This window comes from Ursus arctos, unplaced genomic scaffold, assembly GCF_023065955.2.
Source record: "Ursus arctos isolate Adak ecotype North America unplaced genomic scaffold, UrsArc2.0 scaffold_9, whole genome shotgun sequence".
Classification (NCBI taxonomy): Eukaryota; Metazoa; Chordata; class Mammalia; order Carnivora; family Ursidae; genus Ursus; species Ursus arctos.
In genome coordinates, this window is record NW_026623111.1 from 21,164,028 (window position 1) to 21,183,724 (window position 19,697).

Below are 19,697 nucleotides of genomic sequence, written 5' to 3' on the forward strand. Positions count from 1 at the left end.
CTGTAGACAGAAGCAATAGGTAGATGAAAAATTATTTTCAAGTACCCAAACTGGATAGATATAAATATGGTGATTTCTATGTCTGTGTAGGAAAATTGAGACGAGGCTAGAGTCTTTGGGATAGAAGACAACAGGATTGCTTTTTGATATGTTGGCATGAATTCCAAGCAGAAGTGTCTGGGGAACCATCGCCGTGGTAATTTAAGCCATGGAAGCACGTGAATGCCCTAGAACTGGATGAAACATAGAGAAGGAGGAAAGAGATCTAGAATTGAGTTTGGGGGCAGATATGTGGGCAATACAAAAAACATGTGTAGCATATCATAGATTCTGCTTATAAGAGAATCAGAAATGAAAATGAGAAAATGTTCAGTAAATCAAGATTTAAAAAAAATTAACTGTTACTGTTTTTTGCCATTTTAATCCTTCCTTTTTACTGATAGCTTTCTCTCTTTTATTTTTCCTTAACATTTGGAATACATGATACATGATACCTGTTTCTTTTTCAAGGCAAAGCAGTTGATAGTTAATGTATGAAATAGCTTGATATATTCAATAAAGTAAAATAATGATTTGCTTAATTCTTTTATCCTAATGCACATAGTTATTGTACAAATCTTTGATCTATAATTTATGTCTTTGTATCTCTACATAAAACTATAGAGATCTAATACTAAGAAAATCACATTTCTCATATGTACTTAATACCCTACTAAAGGAATGGTTTTTAATTTTACCAGAGTTACTTGGTTCTTTCTAACCAGTCCTTTAACCATCATTTTATTAAAAATTACTGGATAAGTTATGACAATCAAGCAGGCTTGTGGAATGGATTTCCTGCCTTGAGATGTTCATTCGCTTGCGTGATTTTAACCTGTCTTGAAGGCAGATTAACAACAATTAACAACCTCAAAAGAAAAGAAAAATAATTAATAATGAATTTAAACAGATGACAATATAGCTAAAATGTGTGTGGTAGGAAGCAGAAGGGACTGGTACTCAAGAGGAGATAATTTTGAGACACTTTATTTCTCTTGGTATGTTGCATAACTGAGGGACTCTTTCATGATAGACTTTGATGAAATCCTCTTAGTTTAAAACCTCTGATAGGAACGCACAAGTGGGTTTCTTTAACCACCGACTCCGAACTATATCTCTTGGTTTTTCTACAGAAAAATATCAGTAAGGATTTAATTAAAAAGAAGATTAGAAAAAAGTATTTTCTGACACAAGTTGTTTTAAGAGAATGTGGAGAAACGGGGTTCAGGTTGAGGAAAAGTAACCTTTTATTACTCTCAGAAATGTGAAAAGTTTCCTGAGGTATGTGAAACATGAGTAGAATTACTGTATTTTTTAATGAAAGCAGATTGTGTTTGAATGTGTTGTGATAGTTATTGGGTGGAAATTTTCCCTAGAAGGTTTTCTGGTGTGTGTGTGTGTGTGTGTGTGTAAAGAGTTTAAAAGATCGGAATTTTGTCAACACTATTAAATTAAACATTATAAAAAAGATACTTTGCTTACTAGTAAAGACAACACAGTTTCTTCTTTTGATTCCTTGTATGCCCAAAAATATAACAGAGAGCAATGGGAGAGGCTCAGGTAATGTTAGAAACAGAATGTAATATGTACAGACTGTTATTTCATGATTTGTTTTTTTTATTTAACAAGTATTTAACAATTCCCAAGCGTGACTCCAGCTCTAATTCTGAGTGTCCAAAACTTGCATAAGAATTCTGGGTTATTGAGCATGAAAGCAAAGACAGTTGAGAACATTTTATGTAAATGGATTTTGAGAATGTGTTTTGAAATATCTTCCAATAATGAGCTGAAAAGAGAAATAGTATCTATATTTTGGCCTTCAGGTTCAAACAGTTTAGTTTTCTTATTTATTTTTCCTCTTTTTCTTTCTGGCCTTGGATGTTAATGGAAGGGTGTTAACAGAGAAACGCTTTGGCCTCTCTGACTGTCTCAGTTGATTAGAAAGTTGAGCTGTACCAGTGAAGAGGAGCAACGATGGCAAAGATGATTTGTACAAAGACCTCTGGAGGTTAGTACGAGTCTCAGGGTGTGGAACCATTCACATTTGGGGAAGCTGCTTCTAAGGATTTTCGAGAAAAGGAGAAGAAGGAAGGTTCCAGGCAGAGGTTGGAAGCTATTGGATTAAGGGAACGCATACAAAGGGAAGAACTGGGGCTTTGGAGCTCATGCGAGTTGCCGAAGGAAACGGCATCTGGTTTCAGAAGTACCAGAAGGATCAGAGATAAAAAACTAAGGAAAGCCACATGTGACTTGGCATTGTGTATTACACTTTGAATATTTAGGAAGGCCTCTGAGAGCATCTAAGCCTATATTATTACTTCATGGATCGGGAAACTAGGATAAATTTAGAATTTGGGCTTGAACATAGATCTACTGGCAGATTCCACTTTGCAGTGCAGAATTGGGGCTGAAGGTATGGACCATTCAGTAAAGTATTTCTAGATATCCTGCACCTGATTAAGATCCGCAGTTGTGCCCTAACTGCAACCAATGGAAGAAAGATAAACTCAAAGAATTTCAGCATCTGAAAACCTTGTATATGGGAGTTCAAATGATAAAGAGATCTCTAGAGAACAAGAGGCCATAGAAAAACAAGGAGTAACCAGTTGTCTGAACTTCTAACATTGTTCAGATTCAGGGTGATGCTTGCTTGCTGGACCCAGGCAGGGATTCTGGGAGTTCTGGAGGAGTATAGGAGTGGAGCCAGACAAATCTGAAGAATGAGGGGCTGAGAAAGATCAGGAATTTGATATCCTTGGGTAAGAGAGCTCACACAAACAGAATACAGTAAAGACATTGGTCTGAGCAGTAGAAACTGAGTATGTGGCAACTGGGTTGAAGCTAGTTGCCAGAGATCAAAAGAGGCTAGCTTAGCTGGAAGATTATAAGTTGACTGTGCATTAACATTCCAGAGACTTTCAGAGAAGAGCCTGATGCCACATCAGAAGGTGGTGAGAGAAATCTTGAGTGCGCTGAACCAGTTTGGACTCGGCTGTCTGTGACCATTTAAAGGAGGCTGAGTCATGAGATGGCGGAACGTGGCAGTGAGTAAGTATCTTAAGGTTTTCTTTGATGCCTGACTTGGGGAAATGTCTTCCGCCCACTGTGTAGGCGTGAGTCAAGGTGGTTAGAAAACAAGATGGTGACTGGGAAGAACTGTTGACTGTGCCTTTTTCATTCAGACAACAAATACTTATTGAGCACCAATTTTTTGCCAGGCAATGGAGATACAATTGTGAACATGACAGGCAGGGTCCCTGTCTTTATGACATTTTTTATATTTAGATAAAAGTAATCAGCAAGTAGATACCTGAATAAAAGTAAGTACAAATGTGCTATGAAAGACAGAAACAATAGAGTGTCATATGGAGAAAGTTCTTTGAAGTAGATGGTTTGAGGACGCCTCTCTGATAGGTTGGTGTTTAAACTGACCAGAAAGATTTACCCATCTGGAGAACTGATGAAAATCATTCCGGGCATAAGGAAGAGCACCTGAAGAGAAACTAAGGAAGGAAATATTTCAGGGTATTCCAAGAACTGACAAAAGGCCATGTTACCTTTTATTTCTTTTTGTTGTCCGATTGCTGTGGCTAGGATTTCCAATACTATGTTGAAGAGAAGCAGTGAGAGTGGACAACCCTGTCCTGTTCCTGAGAGTTTTTCCCCATTGAGTATGATGTTCACTGTGGGTTTTTCATATATGGCCTTTATGATGTTGAGGTATGCTCCCCCTAGATCTGCTTTGTAGAGGGTTTTTATCATGAATGGATGTTGTACTCTGTCAAATGCTTTTTTTTTTTGCATCTATTGAAGTGATCGTATGGTTTTTATCCTTTCTCTTATCGATGTGATGTGTAACATTGATTGACTTGTGTATATTGAACCAACCTTGCATCCCAGGAATAAATCCCACTGATTGTGGTGAATGATTTTTTCAACGTACTGTTGTATTCTGCTTGCTAGTATCTTGTTGAGGATTTTTGCATCTGTGTTCATCAGAGGAGATATTGGCCTGTAGTTCTCTTTTTTTGTGGTTGCTTTATCTGGTTTTGGTATCAGAGTGATAGTGGCCTCACAGAATGAATTTGGAAGTTTCCCTTCTATTTTTTGGAATAGTTTGAGAAGAATAGGTATTAACTCTTCTTTATTTATTTTTATTTTTATTTTTTGTAATTGATCAGTGAGTCTATTTTTTTAATTACTAAATATTTCAGGCATACAGAAATGTAGATTACAAAAACATATACCTTTGTATCCGGTACTTAGAGCTTAAGAAATAGAATCTTACAAACCATTGGTGTCTCATGTCTGTCCCTCCCTCATTCCACCCCCTCTAAGAACCTCTATGAGAACTGAGGGTTGGTCTGTTGGTCTGTCTTTCTGTTTTCTACCACCCTCTTATTTACTTTAGAGTAACTTATTTGGAAACTCCTCTCTATTTTATACACATAGAAAGCTGCAATGCTAATGAACTATCAAATCTATAAGCTGTATCATTGTGTTTTACACTTGGAAACTATCAAACTGGAAAGCTACTTTAAAGTGCTAATATTTTAACTCCTGTATTTTAGTTAGATCTGAAGATACAAAAACTATGAAAATCATAAATATTTAAAATTAAATGATTTACAGATAAGCATTTTAGAAATTTGGGGGGACAGTCCAGAAATTTTGCATTTTTGAGTACCAAATCTCTGAAATTTTTTTTATATTTAATAGACACTCTCCTGATTATTTTGAGCAATAAATTGAACTCTTCTTTAAATGTTTGGCAGAATTCACCCGTGAATTGATCTGGTCCTGGACTTTCATTTGTTAAGAGTTTTTTTTTTTTTTTTTTTAAGATTTAATTTATTTATTTGAGAGAGAGAGAGATAGCACAAGTGAGAGTGAAAGAACACAAGTGGGGTTAGGGTCAGAGGGAGAGGAAGAGGGAGAAGCAGACTCCTTGCTGAGCAGGGAGCCCGACACAGGGCTCTATTTCAGGACCTTGGGACCATGACCTGAACTGAAGGCAGATGCTTAACCAACTGAGCTGCCCAGGTGACCCTTTTTTGATTTTCGATTACTGATTACTCCTTGCTGGTAGTTGGTCTGTTCAGATTTTCTATTTCTTCCTGCCTCAGTTTTGGTAGTTTATATGTTTCTGGGAATTTATCCATTTCTTCTAGCTTGTCTAATTTGTTGGCATATAGTTTTTCATAATATTCTTTTATAATTGTTTGTATTTCTGTGGTATTGGTTGTTATTTCTCCTCTTTCATTAGTGATTTTGTCTGAGTCCTCTCTCTCTCTCTCTCTCTCTCTCTTTTATGAGTCAGGCTTGAGGTTTATCAGTTTTGTTGATCTTTTAAAGAACTGGCTCCTGGTTTCATTGATCTGATTTATTGTGGTTTTTTTTTCAGTTTCTATATCATTTATATATGCTCTAATCTTTATTATTTCCATCCTTCTGCTGGTTTTGGGTTTTGTTTGTTTTTCTTTTTCTAGTTCCTCTAGGTGCAAGGTTAGGTTGTTTATTTGATATTTTTCTTGTTTCTTGAGGTAGGGCTATATTGCTATAAACTTCCCTCTTAGAACTACCCTACAATCCAGTAATCTCACTACTAGGTATTTACCCAAAAAATACAAAAACACTAATTCAAAAGGATACATGTACCCCTATGTTTATAACAGCATCATTTCAATAGCCAAATTGTGGAAGCAACCCAAGTATCCATTGATAGATGAATGAATAAAGAAGATGTGGTACACACACACACACACACATACACACACACACACTGGAATATTATTCAGCCAAAAAAGAATGTGGTCTTGACATTTGCAATGACATGGATGGACCTAGTATAATGCTAAGTCTAATGCTATATATAATAAGCTAGTATAATACTAAGCAAAATAAATCAGAGAAAAACTTGATTTCACTCATATGGGGAATTTAAGAAACAAGAAAAAGCAGCAAAGAGAGACAAAACAAGAAACAGACTCTTTTTTTCAAGTGAAATTTTAAAAAATATTTTATTCATTTATTTGAGAGAAAGAGCAAGTGAACAAGCATGAGTCAGGGGAGGGGCAGGGGGAGAAGCAGACTCCCTGCTGAGCAAGGAGCCCGAAGTGGGGCTTGATCCCAGGACCCTGGGATCATGACCTGAGCAAAAGGCAGATACTTAACCAACTGAGCCATCAAGAAATAGACCCTTAACTCTAGAGAACAAACTGATAGTTACCAGAGGGACGGTGGGTGACAGATGATGGGGATTAAGAAGGGCACTTGTTGTGATGAACACCAGGTAATGTATGGAATTGTTGAATCACTATATTGTACACTTGGAACTAATATAACACTGTATGTTAACTGTACTGGAATTAAAATTAAATTAAATTAAATTAAAAGAGAGCCATGTTGCTTGAGCATAGTTTGCATGAGACCAAGGCAGGAAGATATCATGTTGGGCATTATGGGCCTTGATAAGTGTGGTAGCAAAACTCCAAAATGACCCCAATGATACTCTTGTGTGGTCCTTTTGTACATTGTAGTGGGGTTACTCTGTATGACCAACAGAATATAGCAGAAGTTGTGGTTTGTGACATCTGAGATTACTTATAAGAGACATTGTAGTTTCCATTTCGAATGTGTGCTCTCCTTCTTTATCCTTCCCTCTTTTGTGGATCACTTGCTCTGGGGGAAACCAGCTACCATCTTGAGAATAACATTATGATGAGGCTCTCAGGGGGAGCAAATGTAGCCTCCTGTCAACAGCAACATGAGTAAGCTTGGAAGTGGATCTTCTAGCCCGAGTCAAGCTATTAGATCACTGCTGTTCTAGCCAACAGCTTGCTGCGAGCCCATGAGGGACCCTGAACTGGAACGACTCAGCTAAACCATTCCCAGACTTCTGACCCTTAAAAACTGTGTGAGGTAATAAGTAATATTGTTTTAAGCTGCTAAATTTCAGGTCATTTTTTTTTATGTAGCAGTAGTATTTAATACAGTAAGGAATTTGGATTTTATCTAAATAAAATGCCTTTTTCAGACAAAGGAAAGGGGTGAGGGTGCTCTTAATAACTATAATAGCTTTTAATAATTCACTGGTGTGAAGGGTGATAGAGTCATCTCTTGAGATTACTGCTCAATGGCTATTTGCTGGACCTCTTCCCTACAGACAGTGATATATTCAGTCTCCTTGTGTTTAGGAATTAAGTACCAATAAAATAAAGAAGTCATTTCTATTTGTAGTCACCTTGAAAACAAAGAAAGGACTACATTTAGAGCTTTTATAAAATAGTGTTACCCCTTCAGTGCCAAACTGAGAAAAGGACATTTAGTGTATCGATGTTGACTGTAATTCAATGCAATAAACATCCGTGGAGCAACTTTAAGGAACAGTTCTGTGCCTGCATTGGGAGGCAAGGGCTATGCCCAGAGTCCTCTAGTTACTCACCATGTAGGGTAGAGATGGATTATTTTAGGCCCTGTGCAAATTGGTGTTACCTCTCTTCTCCTGACCAGAGAACACTTGATTCTTGTGATGATGAGGAGACTAAAATTGTAAAATGCTAAAGGGCAAAGACTGGTCTAGGGTTTTCCCCGTTCCTGTTTCCTAACAAATGCCAAGTATTATTCGTATTGCTTCAGAACCCTGTGGAAACTGGGACTTCTTTGGTCTGAAGACTGTTGGACCCAGGTGTGGATAAGGTGTTCTTGCTGTTAAGATGGGTGCTGAGAGTGGTGGTGACATCCAATCCCTATTTTGTATGATCATATTTAGGTTATACAGAGACAACTTTCCCCCAGTTTTACATATCCATAAAGAACAAGCAATTTGGGTTTAAAAACAAAGGGGCCTTGGGATTGGGATAGGCCGGTGATGGGTATTAAGGAGGGCACATATTGCATGGTGTACTGGGTGTTATACGTAAGTAATGAATCATGGAACTTTACATCAAAAACTTGGGATGTACTGTATGGTGACTAACATAACATAATAAAAAATTATTATTAACCCCCCCCCAAAACCCAAAGGGGTCTAGAGAATTTACAAATATTGCTCTTTGTTGCAGACAGTCTCTCTCTTAATGATTTACAGAGGCCTTTGTACATCTCCCCCCAGGCAAAGAGACAATAGCCATTGTACTTAAATTCTTTCTGATCTCTGGGAGAAGCAAAAACCATGACCTGGCAGCGACAGGGAGGTGTCAGGCTGATGGTAGGAACTATTTCCCAAGGGCCTCCTAAAACACAAACATACCCAGAACAAACACCAATGTAAGATAAAACCTGATAGAAATGTCATCAGAGGTGCATATTTCAAGGTGCCTTTGAGATTTTGAGACTTCATTTTAGTATTCCGAGCAGTCTTAATAAGCAGGTCCATCATCTCACTGAAGAAGGAGGTCAGCTGGGTGCACCGAGGTGGAACTGATTGGCTAAATTGCCAATGGCCACAGAATGATCCAGCAAGAGTCTGGTGCCAGGAGGACCGAAGCAGCTGTGTCCAAGCTGCACTGAAATCTGTCTCTAATTACATCCATCCAATAAAAGCTTGGTTATTTACCATTGGAAAAGGGTTCATAATGGCGCTTACATTTTTCATCTTTCCAAATAATTCTGCCAGGTTTTTTTTCTTCCCCTAGTTTTGAGGCACCAAATGTTGAGAAAGCACATTTCCAGAATGTCCTGTTTCTTGCCCGATGCAATGTAAGATCATCTAGTGATTGCCAAGGCTAGAGTGGTGTCTACTTCTTGAAAAAGAGAGGCAGTCAGTTCACCGGGGCACTGCTTTCTCTGTGGTGTTGCCCTCAGAAGATTCACCAGCCAAAGTTCTTCATTGATTTGATGGCAGCCGGCCCAGGCGAACTCTGTGTTTCTGGGTTCGTCCTAGTGATTGCCATTGGATACAGGTTTCCACAGTTCCATTGTAGATAATGTACTACTCTGTTAGCCCTGGGAGTGACATTAACAGGTCAATAAAGGCCTCATAAGGTGTTTTATATGCCAGTGTCAGCCAGTACATAGCAGGACACTGTTAGTCGTTAAACAGGTTGGGTCTGCTGCATGGTGTTCATTTTCAGAGACTTGTCGGTATTATGTTCCTAAACAGAAGTGTTACTGTGACACATGGGGATTGTATTGTTTTCTGAAGCTTCAGTCTTAGCCCAGCTGCCTGGCTGTAATTTGAAAAATGACATTTAGCAGTTTCTGTATAGCATAGTGGTTCCTATGTTTAGCTTTGGAACCAGACAGACTTTCTTTCTTATGTGACATAAGCACAAGTTCCTTAATCTTACTGAGCCTTGATTCCTGTCATGTGTCATGTGGGGATAATGATACAAATAAAATAAAAGGGGGGTGGCTTTTCACCATTCCTGATTCCAAAAGAGATATAGTCTTGGCTTTGATAGAATATGCAAAATGTTTACCCCGTTGTCTAGTACACACTATGTGTTCGATAAGTGATTGTTACCATTACTGGAAGGAGTTCTGACCCTCGGTTTACTAAAAGGGACCTTGAGGAGTGGCTGATATTATCTCTGGTAACTCTGTGAATTCACTTTGAGAGAAGGGTTTGATGATCTAGTTCTTTCTCTCTGGTGTGATGTGGTTTTCATAACCCTTATTTGTCTTAGATGGTTTGTACTGAAAAGTTCTATGTAGGAGGAATCTTTGCAGATTTTGTGGTAACAAAACAGATAGAACAAATTTCTTCTTTTTCTCTCAAAATAAGTAGCTTGCATAGGCCAACCCACCCACTCCATTCTTTCCACCCTTCCTCAACCCACACAGGCCTACTCTTCATTGCTACCGCCCTTGAGACTGGAGACTTTTCGGCCAGCATCTGCTGACCTCAAATGCTCTCGTTTTGCTTCATTAGGACAGAATCCCGAGAAACATAATTAAAAGGAGAGTAGTAATAAAGCACAGAATATAGTTCTTTCTTTTTTGGTTTGCTGCTTGATTCCTTTCAACTCATTAAATACGTTAGTAAGTCCCATAAATGGTGATTGGGTTCCATTTACTTCACCAACTTGGATCAACTGACAATGATTTTCTGGAGCATTGTCTTCTGAAGGCTTCTGATGATGTGTCCAACAAAACAGTGAAAAATGACAGTGGTCAATTTAAAATGACTTCCATGAGAAAATGAAGGAGAGGTAGTGGATGCCATCTATGCCTTAAGATTTTGGGCCAATCACAATGCTAGAAGCTCTTAGAGTAAGCATCATTGTTGAACTATCTTCATACATTCAATGCTTTGCACTTTGCTTGTCAAACTTACATGTTTATTCAGCAAATATTTGTTGAGTGCCTACAACATTCTAGGAATCTGACAATTCAACCAGAAAAGTGGGTTCTACTGTCAATATAAAGGTGTATTTAGTTCTGAAGCTTACCATCAACTTGTTCTATTTCTTTCTCTTCCTTTCATTACCACTGTCTCAGTGCAGACCCTCATTATCTTGACCTGGATTGTTATTACCATGGTTTTCTAGGAAAAGGGAAAAACACTCCACTCCACCAACTGTGCAACTGCTCAAGGTGTTAAAGCATACTTCTGAGTTCTCCCAAGGGAGGGATGAAGCAATGATGAGGGAGGAGAGACAGAGAGCAAGGAGAGACATATGGTGGAAGCGGGTGGATAAGCACTTCTACTGAGAGATTACTGGGAGGAAAAAAAGGATAGTTTATCTGAAGGTAGTTTTCAAATAACCACAGACGTCAAGAAAGACAAATTTTCACTCTCTTGGAATTTGGCAGACGGACACATGCCCCTTCTTGTCTTTCTTTGTACGGTGTAACAGCCTATAATTGCTACGCTCTCTTAAATGCTGTCCTCAATATCATTTTGCGCCATTAATTCCATCCACCCCATTGTTCCTAGGAATTTTTTTCTAAAATGTGCATCTCTAGTTATGTCATTCCCCTGCTTTAAATTCTTTGATGGCTCCCAGTGCCTGTAGTAGAAGTTCTTTGTCAGGACCTATCGTGGTTTAGGATCACTTGTAAAGTGTGAATTGAATGTCTGCTACTAACTAAGTTAAGGAATTGAAGATCAGCAGTGATTTACTTTTTAAGTAGGAATCTCACAATTTTGGCCTCCAATATTCTTTTCTGAATAGACTAGAAAGAGATGAGGTTATGTGTAAGCTGCAGCTGATCTTTTTTTTATGTCATGGGATACACCGTGTGACAACCGTCGTTAGGGATGGTGATGTTGTCATTGTTATTTCACTCAAAATCTGGGATTGTCCAAGGATATATAACAATTTCCATAGGTTTTATAGGGGAAAAGCCCCTGGCCCACCAAATAAAGTTCAAATACCATGAAAACTGTAAGGACATCTCTGTTATCTTGCTTATCTCTTTAGACAAATCTTTGAGAGCATTACCCCCTGTCCCTGTCTACGTAGTCAACTACTCTCTGTGTCTGAAATGCATTTCATTCCCTATTACAATCAATCTAGTAAACCCCTCAAATATTTTAAGATCACACTTCATTTCAAGCATTACTTCCTTTATGAAGTCTACCTTGATATTCCCTCCCAACTCTGGCTGGAAGAGTGAGGTCTTTTCCCGAGTGCACCTCTCTCTTCATTTCTTCTTCATTTCATTTGGTCCCAGTAGGAAGTATATATTGTAGGAGTAAGGATAATTCAGGACCTGCTATGGAAACAGACAACTCCAAAATCTCAGTGGCTTGCAACAACAAATGTTTATTTATTGGTCACAACCATGCCTGTTGTGAATTGCTTGGGATTTCTTTCTGCATCATCATTCAGAGACTCAGGATGAGCAAGCAGCCACCATCTTGTGCCAGAGGGAAAAGAGAGGGTTTCCCATAATTCATTAAATCCCAATGTTACTTGTATTCCTGATCCATTAATTATGATGAATAACATAGTCCCATCAAAAAACACAAAAAAGCCAGGAAATGCAAGACTACCTTGTACATGTAAGGCAGAGAGCCAGAAGTATTTGACTAATAGCTCTAATTATGATCATATGTACCCAACATAAAACCAATCATGATTATTTCCTAGGTTATGGGAGCGGTCTATTTTCCTGGCATATTTATATGACATATCTGTGTGCAACTGACATTTCCTTAGCAAGATAGAAAACTAATAGTGTCTATCGTATCTTGTTCCTTTAACTCTTGCACCTAAGTTCTGGGGTTGGAAGGGCCTAGGAGCTCCACAAAGCACACAGTGTTTTCAGTTCCATGGAGAACCTTGGAAAGCTTTTCATAGCTAGAAACTCTTTGTGAACGGTTGTTTTGGGAGCTTCCTTCCAACATCTCACTCATAGTCCAACAACCCTATGAGCTGGGCGTTATTTTCCAGATGGGGAAACAGAAGACCAGGCAGGATAAACAGCTGTGTCAAGGTCACCGGGTGGAATCAAATTTAATGTCAGCCTGCCTCCTGATCCTAGAACTCTTGATCGTGTCTTTTTTCCTCTGGTATCTTATATGGAATCCCTGAAATTGTATTAACCTTTTTTAAATTTGAACATATTTGTAAGCTATACCCAGTACCATTGGAGGATATTCTAAGTCTTGGGTTTATTTCTGCTATGTAAACCACATGTCTTTTTGTTTTAAACACTTCTCTATCTACAGTTTTAAGAGAGGGTATCAAGGGTTTATCTTCTTACACAGTCCTGTTTTGACAACATGAGGGCATTTTGTAGTGACAGTGTGCTTTAATTCAGAAAAATGAATGGCACACTGCTTCTCCTGCAGTAGGAGATTTATACTTATTTCCTCCTCTCTGTTAACAGGATTTATTCATAGTCCCTGAACAACCCGTGCCAAAGCCTGCTCCCCCCACCCCGCCTCCATCCCCCAAGAGAGCTATTGATATTTAACAAATAATCATTGTTATGACTTGAAATGCTTGCTGTAACCAGATCAAACACGGCAATCAGGTTTTATTTTTTAAAGCAATGAAAAGTATGCGTTTATTGTGTCTCTTTCAGAGAGTTTGGGTGGGGGTTTCAGCCACAATGATGCCACTTTATTATGAATTTCTATTAGTTGAATAGACTGAAATTAACATTTGATGACTTCTTCATTGATATCTGACATTTTTTTCCCAGGCAGACTCTAATAAAGAAGTCAGTTAGAGCTATTAGACATATTTTAGGGGAATTTTTTGATGCATATCTTCACTTAGATTAAGAAATTTAAATCATTGCTGCTATCAGTATGAATACTAATGATATAGCCTGCCAGATGGAAACCTTTCATAAATTTTCACTTTTCTCTTGCAGTTGGCTGTAAATCTTAAGTAAATGACTTCTTGGGTGAACTATGTTGATGTCAGCTTTAATGCCCTATGTCCACACTGATTTCAATGTCATAAGTACCTGGAAGGCAGGCAACTCTTAATGAAATGTCATTTTCTTTTTCCATTATTGAACTAGAGCAGAGTGCAGACTCCCCTTGCATTGTCTGTGGCTCCCTGGCAAAGAGCTCAGCTCTGGCTTTGTCACAAGTGGGTTCTTTGGAGCTTCTTAAATGCTTTGGTGTCATGCGTTTTCTCCTGTCTTCACTAAAACTGTCTCCCTCAACGTGTCTTTCAGAGAGTAAAACACCGTTTCCTTAGCCCTTTCTTCTCCATTTCGACAAAACACATTCTGTAAGTTCTTGCCTCATTTTAAGAATATTTTTTCCTCCAGAAATTGATGTTTTAGTTCTCTTCAGACGTGCTAATCTCCATACGAGAACTACACTGCATAAAACTTCCTTTTCCCCTATGGGGATATGCATCAGTATTCAGACCATATCTTCCAAAGGCCCTTTCTTACCAATAGGAGGAGCTTCTGGTAGTAACTGTGGTTGCTTATCTCTTAAATTCCTTGTGCAGTTTTTTCTTTTATTTTCTTTTTTAAAACAGAGCCCAACTTTGAAAGGTATTATTACTTTTTTTTTTCCTTTTAAACAAAACAGGAGACAAAACAAAATAAAATTAAATGAAAGATTGTTCAAACTTTCTGGGCGTTGGAAACCCAAAGGAAAAAGATGATAAAAAACTCAACAAAAATACTTAGGTGAGTCAATAAATATTCCCGGTAGAAATCTTAGAAATCCTACAGGTAAACAACTTTTTCCACTTATTGAGTTATTTTCTCACCAGTTGTTTATTTATTGATTTGTTTTGCCATTAAACCTGCGAACCGAGTGATAAATGTGCTTCCTTTGTTGATACAGTGTAATGCATCGAGCCTTCCTTGAAGCTTCATTAAAATTATATCTAAAGCACCGATTATAAGAAAATGATTAATAATACAATAACGTGGGGCAACTGTTCTGCGGAGCTGTTTGGAGTCGTGGGCTTTTCCATCCGCACTCTGTTTTGTTCTCTGCTTCCATCCACACAGGGAAGCAAATGCCCATCACCATTTTTTTTTTTTTTTTGGTTCTTCTCATCAGCAATAAGAACCATCATTTGGTAAAAACAAAGGTAACAACAAAACATTCTAAACCATTAAAATAATTTTCCAACATGGTTTCAGTAATTAGTGTATTTCAGTTTCAACAACTGTAATTAAACCTGACCTTTAAGCTAATTATGTCTTGACATTTATGATTTGAAACTGGCTTTCCCTGCGGTGATGGCGGGTTATATGCAGGCTCTAATGAATAGTTCTGTAGTATTTACCTGTTGTCAAAGGGTCTCTGTGGTGACTTGGAGGGGACCACTCCACTCAGCATCCTGTCATTGGACGCCTGATGGTGCCACTCTGAAGGAGCATTATCTGCTACAATATCAGGCTGATGTTTAATTTTTATAAGAGTGTTTTGATATAATTACGGGTCCAGCAAAATCCCTGCTGGAAATTTTATAAAGAATAGGCCGAAAATTAACTAAGAGTTTGAGTGCAGATAAAGTGGGCTTCCTTGGGATCTAATAATTTGTGGCAGGTCAGTAGGATGAAACTTCCTAACTGCCATAAGAGAAAAGCTAATTCAAAGAGGAATTGGTGAGGGGGGAGAAACCACGGTGGTGGGACCGGTTTTGTTGGCTTTCATTAAGCTTGAGCAGTGGTGGAATTCTCCCTGTTCTTTGTTTTGTTTTGTTTTGTTTGTTTGTTTGTTTTTCTGTGTTCCCCTAGGCTACTTCCAACTCCGTTTCTTCCTTCTTAATGATAGCTAACTTTTCGAAGTACTTATTGTGTGCCAAGCACTGTGTTAAGTACTTTACATATATTATCTTGACCTTTTTACAGCCCTGTGAAGTAGGAATACTCTATCACCTAGCACAGTTACTCCATAGTTTTTGTTTTTGTTTTTTTTTTTTTTTTGCTTTTCTTTAAGGGCTAAATGCCATTGTCTGATGAACTCAGATGATATTTTGAAATATTAATGTCCGTGCTTCTTTTTTCCTCACTTCCTTTATATGATTATCCTACCCCCATCCTCCACCCCATTCCATTAATCAGAAGCATCCATGGTACTTTTAGAAACCACAAGAAACAGTCAAGTTTTATTTACCAACCTTCAAAGTGGGTCCTAAGATATCAGGGCCATCACCAGAAAAGCTGGAAAGAAGGTAGAGTAAGAACCAGAGAGCTAGGCTGCTCGTCTTTCTACCCCACATTGGTAGGTCCCTGCATGAAAGAGAGGAGAATCAGAGAGGAGGATGGGTGACCTCAATGAGGGGAAAGTAGGATGGATGATTAATGGCGGAAGGTGGTATAAACCAGCCAGAGAGGTGGTGAGGTGTAGGTAGTAGGAGAAGCCAAGCAGAGCGTGATGGAGTACCCTGGAAGCTCAGCCCTCACAGGCGGACCATTTGCTGCCAGTGGGGAGAGGACTGCACATTTTCAGGTATTCAAAAAACCATGTTGGTGAAGCCATTAGTCTCATGACCTTGTGAGGTATTGACTTTTCATGGGGCGTTGCCTCAGGTAGCTCATGGATTGTAGATGATGAAACTTCACCGAGGCCATCTAACTGCTCAGCGTGGGGGAGCATCGACTTTTCTCTGTGGACTAAGATACACAGAAGAGTCCCTAAATACAGGTTAGAGGTCATATGTCTGGAGAGGCAGAGATGTTGTGGAAAGGAAAGCTCAGGCTTCATGCTTAAATGGAACTATACTGATAAAGGAGTTGAGGTTTATATTTTCACTGGGGATTTATTTGTGACAGTGATTTTGGTAAAAAAAAAAAAACCAACAAAAACAACAACAACAAAACTATCCTTTAAGACTCAACCAAATAGTTCTTAATGGTGGGATTAGAGGAAGGGGGCTATTTGGGCTAGAAAGGGCATTCTAAACATCCCTTAGATTCAATCTTATGGTTTTTTTTTTCTCTTTGTATGATATAAGGATACACCTGCCTTCTGGGCAGCACAGAGAACAGATTAGAAAGCAAGATGTGTGCTTCACTGTTGTGTGGCTCGAAGGAAAAGTTTGGACCCAAGTTTGGACTGAGCAGTGGCAGGGGGCTTGGGAGTAAGATCAATAAGGCAAAGGGGGAGCCTGCAGACGTGATGTGGTTGGAAAATTAGAACGTAAATATTGACAAAGCTACCCTAGTTTCAGAGTTATTTTGTAGTCTTCTCTAGCACTGTCTTCTTGAAGATATGAAGCTTCTGTTGTAGACCCGGATAAACCAAGTTTATTCTATGTTCCTAGCCAAGTTAGTCCTTAACCAAGTTAGTAACCAAGTTATTAGAACTCTGTGTGAAGAGACGTTGGCTTTTGCCTCACTTTAGGTAGATTTCAGACAATGTTGTTTAGCTTCAGTTCCTCTGTCTAGAGGGAACCGATGGAGTGTTGGTGACCACCCTGCTGATAGTGAAAATGGAGCATGCTGATTAGAAAAATATTAGAGAGTTAAAATCAATGGTCTTTAGAATTTGGGGTCAGCTCCATGGCTTGTCTTAGACCAGTGTTGTCACACGTCACTTCTTCTGTGTGCCCACCTGATACATGTGAGTTATGAAGTTGGGGTAATTGTTAGTTTTGTTTAGGTTGGTTTTGTTTTTCTACCCGCAATGCTTGGAACTGGTCATAAATGTTTTTGGTTGGAGAAGTCCAGCCTCGGGAAAATATTTCTCCTTTCATGAAAGGACAGTCCATGTGTGGCCACTCACTCTATTGTTCTAATCGCCGTCACTATTCTGATGCCCAAGGGGAGTCAGCTTAATGAGCTGTGAAGGCTACAAACACTCCAAGAGAGCTGATCCATGCTGCTTGGGCGTCTTCTGTTCCCATCAGTATGAGGACAAGGCAGTGCAGCTGGCTGGTGACCCCAGTTGCACCTACTGGGAGGGAGGACCTCAGACCACGCCTGTGGTTGGATTACAGAGGAACTAGGTGGATGGACCAGTGCTTAATCTGTTCTCCCTCTGGGCAGCCTTTATAGCCATGGGTCTGCTATTCAACAGCACCTCACAGGAGACAAATAGACAAATCCTATCAGCCCACACGTGTTTCATGGGTTAGTGTCTAACATGATCCCTGTAGCTCTGACCTCTGGTGGATTTATTATCCGGGTCTTACAACTCCTTGGTGTCTTAAAGACCATAATCTGTAAAACGTGTGGGGGGTAAAACAACTAGCCAGATTGCCATTCCTATTGTGTTATTGGCCATAACTCTGCCAAGGGGGCTCAGAAAGCTGTAAATCTGACATGAATTTATAGCGTCAGGCTGAAGTAGAGCCAAAGACAAGAAATCCCCATTGCTTACTAACAGGTGATGGCCAACATACCAAAACCCACAGAGCTGGCTTATTGTGAGTTAAAAGTAACATCCAGTTTCAACTGGCCTTAACCCAGCCCAGTTCTATACACTCACCGTGTATTTATCTGCCTTTACAGCTCAGACCCTACCTGACCTAGATCCTTACATTTCTGTGCTAGCAGTTCATTCTTTATCACTAATGATCTTTCTGGAGCCATTTGATTTGTCTGTGCGGTGACACATGCTATTTGGATAAACCACGATTTATCTCCTCGCTGGCTCTGCACGTGGAGTTTGGTGACATGTTTCAAAGGAGATCACCTGTGATGAGGACAAAGGTCAGTGGAAAGCTGTTCAAACAGAGAGGTTTGGCCTCGAGGAGCCCATCTGAACCTCAACTCTCGACCTGTTCATTGACCGTGTTTGCTAATTGGGTCTTCAGTGCAAAGCAGGAAACAATGCTCAGCATTGCTAACTGTTTGTTTAGCCAGAACATGAAAATCAATCTACCGATGACCAAAAGGGCAGAGCAAACAACATCCCTGTGGAGTTGGGTGTTTTTGGCCTTGGCGTTCAACAGATGTGGTCCGAGAGCTCCCACAACCCATGCGAAGATGTGGTTCACATAATTAATGCCAGGTCGGCTTCTTGCATGTAGGACTGCGGAGACGGAGAGGAAGCGGGCAGCCCGAGGTTAGTGGAAGTAAGTGACCGCGAAGGTTGCCTGGATTGAGGAGAAATGATGGTGCATAGTCTCATGTCCTCCCACGTGTTCTTTTCTGTAATCACTTCTCACTGATCTTTGCAGCTTGTAAAGGGAAATAAACAACACAACACAACAAGAACAGCAAAAACCTTTCTCTGAGTAAATTCTGTGATTAGACTGTAAGGAACTGGCTTGTCTGGCTGGCTGGGGACTGAGGAAAAATAAACCTGGCAGCTTCTGGGTCCTGAAGTTTCCCCTCGCAGCTCTCCTCTTGTCAGCATTTGAGAGAAAGAAGTCAACTGATCTCATCTGAAAATCACATGGAAAGTGGGAATGTTTTCATCACACGGAAAATGAAAAAAACAAGCTCTTGACTTTTCTCAACTTAATGCTGTCAGATCCAAAGGAAATTAGAGAAACATATGTTTGAATTTAGGAACCTGATTAAAGAAACACCTTGGAAAGTAGCCCCTTTGTGCTGGACCTTCTTAGGTAGAATTTATTAGAAGCATCCCAAGTGGCAGGCATTCCTTTTATTTTCTTTTTCTCATGTAAGATGGGAAGCTCTTTTTTTCTTTCTCAGATGCTTAATGCTAAAGGAAGTACAAAACAGGAAAGCTTCTTTTAATCAGGGGGCTATTTTCAAAGCTTGCAACAGTATGTTACATTGTATCTATCCAGGAAGACATTAAAAAAAAAACAGCACTTCTTTTTCCTGCTGTAACTGTTGAAATTCATCTCCAACCAATCCAACTTCACATACGTTCTTTTTAACAAAGGAAGGAAAGAGAAAAGAGAAAATAAAGAAGGAATAAATCCACTGTAATGTGGCAGATGCCTTCCTCGCTGCTTATAATTGTGTAGAGAAACAATATGATGCAGTAAAACTCGGAGGATTTTATTTGGTTTATTAGCTCTGACTGCATCCCAAGCTGTCTTACTGCTCCAATTTTAGACAACACATGACATCATAATTGCTTCTGGCACTTTACAGTAATAGATACTGGTGAGAGTTTTTTAGCACCCTCCCCCCCAACTTTATGAGCACTTCTTTGGAGAACAGCAGACTCTCATCCTTCTCATTTGCAGAGCATGCACATTTTGATGGAGGTAGCTTTCCACAATGTTGCTTGCGAAGATATCTGCCCTATTTAAGTTCGAAGGCAGCTTTCTTCAATCCACCAAATAGACTCTCAGGGTTTCACCTAACACCTACCAGCTTACCCGGTGCTGTACACCTGTCCAGGGTCC

The 19,697-nt window shown here is 39.4% G+C and overlaps 1 long non-coding RNA gene across 1 annotated transcript in view; it reads left to right on the plus strand.

Moving 5' to 3' along the window:
- The first annotated feature begins 1,939 nt into the window (after positions 1-1,939).
- Positions 1,940-19,697, plus strand: part of LOC130543247 (uncharacterized) — a 35,125-nt gene continuing 17,367 nt past the window's right edge. The window contains exons 1-2 of the long non-coding RNA XR_008958446.1: positions 1,940-2,047; positions 2,952-3,087. This is a non-coding gene — a long non-coding RNA (uncharacterized LOC130543247). The remainder of the gene's footprint in view (positions 2,048-2,951; positions 3,088-19,697) is intronic.